We start from the raw sequence: 5,334 nt of genomic DNA on the forward strand, positions 1-5,334 counted from the left end.
CCAAACCGGTTGAAGATATCCCGTGCTACCATCTCTCACCAGATAGATCCAGTAACCAAACGCTCCCTGGCCTCTGTCGGAGTGAGTAACGAGCACATACGAATCAGCGCAGTGGCTCGGAATATAACCTGCAAAAAAATCAATATTTGTTGTTCTGTTAAAAGCCAAATCATTCTGCAGTTTCAAATTGCCCACAACAAAGCACATACTTCTACGCGAATGTGTCTACGTCGTGATCTGTCCATATATCCCTTCTTCATTAGATTTACAGCATCCAAGCAATCTGATTCATTGATGATAGAAAGATGACTCCATCGCAATGCAAGCCAAATCCCACATTCAAGAGCATCATGACATGTAAGAGATGACGGCACAAACTGAAAATTGTATCGCCCATATGAACTAGCTAGGTAGCTACATATGATCCTCCTAATGTTTCGTTAGAAGATGCCCTGAACTCTATAATCTCCATGCTTGTAAACGTTGCCACCATTCTCATGAATGAATGAAAGAGGTTCGAAGTATAAAGAAAACTCTTCGTCAACTTGCATATGGTTGGTGTGTTGTCGATCTGATCGACTAGACATACTCCCTCCGGTTTTTTTAGTCTGCATATAACGTTTGTCTGAAGTCAAAATATCTCTATTTTGATTAAACTTATAGAAAAAAGTATCAACATTTACAGGGCCAAAGGAATATCTTTAGATTCATTATGGAATGCAGTTTCATATTATATATATTTGGTATTGTAGATGTTGATATTTTTTTATATAAATTTGGTCAAAATTTGTAAAGTTTGACTCGACGCAAATCTTATATGCGAAGTAAAAAGGAACGGATGGAGTATTTATTGATTGTTTACCAAAGCATGAAAGTTAGCAAAAGGAATACATAAAACTTGGATCACTTTTATTCAAATTCAACATAAAAATTACTTTGAAAACTTGGTAGGGGTTGCGCGAACGCATAGCCCCTCTATCATAAATTATGACATCCACACTCCCACAAAAAGGAGACGATAGGTCAACACACTCACAAAGTGCAATATGACCTACTCATCTAGGCCATGAGCCTTATTGATCACTCATAAACCCCATCCAGGTAAGTAGGTTTCAAAGTGACCGATCCTCCACTTATATAGATGCCTTCCCTGATTAGATCTTCACAATCTTTTCATATGGGACTAAACTAGACGCAATTACTACCTCCGTCCTGGTTTATAGATCTTTTTTATAGTTTGTGCCAAATTTTGACTAAAGATTTAACTAACAAAATGTTAATGCATGTCAAGAAAAATTATCTCATTGGATTCGTATTTGAACATAGTTTTCAAAAATATAATGTTTGGTGACATGCGTGAATATTTTGTTAGTTTAATCTATGGTCAAAATTTGGCATGAAATACAATGGGGACCAATAAACCCGGACGGAGGTAGTACCAGGTTCAAACTGGTTTTTATTTTTGAGTCCCCAGGTTCAAACTAGTCACACACGTTAACGTTGGCTAACCAGTATTTCCTCCGTCCCAAAATAAGTGTCTCAACTTTGTACTAACTCTAGTACAAAGTTATACTAGAGTCAAGACACTTATTGGAGGGAGTATTTTCTAACCCCATCGGCGTCAGGAAGGCCGAGGATTCAAGAGACCAGTTGTACATATAGCCCATTAACACAAGTACACAAAACAGACCCCTAAGAACATCCTATTCATCGACCTGTGCGGGGAATAGAGAGGAAACATACAGCCCCCTTGCCTCGCACCAGCTTTGGGCCGGCCCATATGCGGGGCCGGTATCCCCTCGTTTTCTTTGTTTTTTGTGTTTTCCTTTTTCTTTTTGTTTTTACTTCTTTAAACAAGTTCGGGATTTAAAAATTAATTTAAAATATTCACAAATTTGAAAAATCTTCTTGGATTCCATAAAATATTCCAAATTTCCAAACATGTTCTCAAATTTGAAAAAAAATGTTCTTGGATTTAAAAACAATTTAGGAATATTTCTAGGATTTTAAAAAGTGTTCGCAAATTTGGAAAATAGTTTTGAATATCAGAAAAAATTCACATTTTTGAAAAATGTTCCCGTATTATAAAAATTGTTCGCAAATTTGGAAATTGATCCAGGATTTGAAAATCTGTTCATGAATTAGAAAAAATGTTCTGGATTTCAAAAACTGCCACAAATTTGAAAAAATATACCCAGATTTCAAAATATATTTGCAAATTGAAAAAATGATCTGAATTCCAAAACTTATTCCTATATTTTATATAAATATTCATAAATTTAAAAAGTGTTCATGATTTTCAAAATTGTTCATGAATTTGAAAAATGTATTGAATTAATAAACAGTTCATGACTTTGAGAAAGGGTTCTCAATTTAAAAAATGTTCCCATATTTCAATAAAAACAAAAAAGAAAAACAGGAAATGAAAGAAAAAAATATATAAATAAAAAATAGAAAAAACCGGACAAGAAGAAACTTAGAGAGAAAAAGAAAAAGCGAACGAGGATTCTTTGGAAAAAACTACCGCATCACTCCATGCGAAAGGAAGCGAGTAATTGGGTCAGCCCAGAAAGAAAGGAAGGGGCATTGGGGGCTGCGCGTTATTCAGTGACCTACGCCCAAATAGCATCTTTCATCCAAGTCGTCATCCTCCTCAGGACGATTCCTTATTGCTCCGTTGAAATACCCCTGAATAGTTGATGTAGCTGACTTGGACTCGCCGAGCTGCCCGGAGATCTCACGAATCTCAATCGGTGTATTGTCTATACGCTTCTATCTAACCGGTGGATGCATGCACGATGGCAAATATTTAGTGATTCCTCTGCTGATGGAGCATTTATGCATGATCCTTCCACTACAGCTGGTTCTGACAATGTAGATAGTGCACAAGAAAATATGAATAATACTCCCTCCTTTACGGTTTATAGGGCTCAAATCTGAAATCTTATCTACCAAGGCAGATGATGAGTGGAGTAATATATCTCGTATTTTACAAAACTACCGAAATCAAACTAATGCATTACTGTGGATTAATTATACTGCTTGCATGCTTGGCCACTGGATGAGTGTGAACATTGAAATTGGTAAGTTCCTTTTTAATATTGCATGCAAAGATTTAATGCGCCTCGGAATCTCAATAGAAGATGGAGATGAGCTCTTTAAATCGGGAAAACGAAAAATTTGAGATAAGCCTTATAAACTGAAAAGGAGTGAGTATGTCTGGATACGTTGGCGAAGACTCAGATAAACTCGAGTCAGATAGCGATGATTGTAAGGTTGTGGCATCAGTTGCCGCAGCTTCAACATATAATGTTAGTGGTATGAAGCCTAACAAGAAAATATTCAAGAAGTCTGGGAATCCAAAGACAGTGCCTCCATAGCAATCGAACAAGTCAAGTCAAAGCCTAAAAATTCAGCGGCCACAACGCATGATGACAATGATATTGATGTCGTAATTACTAGTTCTCTAGCGGGAATCGATCCTTGCATAACCATTACAAACTGTAGCCCACCAAATCCAAATGCTCCTCTTTGGAACATGCTAAAGAATATTACAAGCCAGAGTTTCAAGTTCATTCTAGCTTCTCGTGACAGGCCGAGGCTGATTCTTTCCATAATAATTATTAAATTGCTTGTGCTATACTTTTTTGCATTACAACATGTCATTAAATTTTCCAACCCAAATGTTCCTCAAATAAATAAATTGCATAGATCTTTTGATCTATTTAAATAGCAGGATTTCACATGTTGGTTCTCTATATAACCTATGAATATATCCTCCCAGTATTTTAGGGAGCTATAATAAACCATTCCATTAACTTGGGATCACCCATAAATACACTTGCAATTTAATTCCCATGTCTTCTCTACATCAAATTTGGTCCCCAAACATTGTGACATTTCTTTCATCTTCTTCCCAAGCTCCATTGAAAACTTGGATGATTTTTTTTGGACATTCTGAAAGCTAGCCTCAATTCAAACTCATTTGCTTCGAGTCAAATAAGTTTGAATTTAACTTCTCCTAAATTTTTGGAACCACTTTTTTGGGTTGGAAATATTCCATAAAGTCATACAAAATGTCCCACCATTTTTATTTTTGTACATGGCATCTTCCATAAAGCCGCCACACACACATGCAGTGATGAGCGAGAGCCCCCGTGCTCGATCCCCTCGTCCATGGGCTTGCATCCCATGTCACCCTCATCTGCCGCGCAGTCATAAGGGTGTTTTCCTTCAGCTTGATTTCTAAAAGGCATATGACCGCCTCGATTGGTCATTTCTGCGGTTGGTGCTTGAGCATAGGGGGTTCGACGACCAGTGGTGCTCTTGGATCATGCAGTTTGTTCGGAGTGACAACACGATGATTAATATAAATGGGGAGGTTGGACCCTTCTTTAGGTTGTCCAGGGTGTGAGGAAAGGGGACCCTATTTCCCATGTCTTATTTAACCTCGTGGTCGATGCCCTAGTGATCATACTCGACAAAACCTAGGGTGGTTAGACATCTCACTGGCATGGGTGGGCACCTGGTCCCTAGGGGTGGTGTCGCACATCTTTAGTATGTAGATGATGCCATGATTGAGGTGGAGGGCCCGGACCTTGACATTGTCAATTTTAATTTCCTCCTATGTTTCGAGGCCATGTCTGGCCTTAAGATTAACTGACAAAAACGAGGTGGTGGTATAAGGATACTCTAAGGCCGAGCAATAGCAGATTGCAGACAACCTAAATTGCAAGCTGCCCTCCTTTCCCATAACATATTTGAGGATATCGTTGTTGACTCAAGGGATGTGCTGAGGGAGTTCGACCCACTTATGGGACGGGTCGCGTCTCGGGTAGAACCTTGGTATGGACATTTTACTTCAAAAGGAACTAAGTCGGTCCTGATTGACTCTAACGTCTCCAGCCTCCCCATTTATATGATGGGGTTTATATCTGCTGGAGGGGGTAAATAGCTCATTTGATAAGTTCTTCCGGCAGGTGGCGAATGGCCGACAAAAATACCATATGATGAAGTGGGTCAAAATTTGTATGCCAAATGACCTGGGAGGGATAGACATACTTGTTTCCTGTCACATGAACATGGCCCTCATGTTGTGTTGGGTTTGGTGGATCATTCGAGGCGAGGAGGGTTGTAGTTATAGCTTCTTCATGCTAAGTATTTGCGGGGCGAGCCCCTCCTTGCTTGCTCGCTCATGAAGGGATCCCGGTTCTGGAAGTCCATCCAACGGATCTAGCAGGAAATCTGCCTAGGGGTTTCCTTCTGTATCGACAATGGAGAGGGACTCTATTCTGACTTGATCCATGGGTTGGTGGAGTCCCACTATGTAAGGGA

The 5,334-nt window shown here is 39.1% G+C and overlaps 1 non-coding gene across 1 annotated transcript; it reads right to left on the minus strand.

Moving 5' to 3' along the window:
* Positions 1-947: 947 nt before the first annotated feature.
* LOC119296617 lies at positions 948-1,109 on the minus strand. Its single transcript, XR_005145339.1, has one exon. It is a non-coding gene; the product is annotated as a U1 spliceosomal RNA (small nuclear RNA).
* Positions 1,110-5,334: the final 4,225 nt, after the last annotated feature.

Source organism: Triticum dicoccoides, chromosome 4B, assembly GCF_002162155.2.
Source record: "Triticum dicoccoides isolate Atlit2015 ecotype Zavitan chromosome 4B, WEW_v2.0, whole genome shotgun sequence".
Lineage (NCBI taxonomy): Eukaryota > Viridiplantae > Streptophyta > Magnoliopsida > Poales > Poaceae > Triticum > Triticum dicoccoides.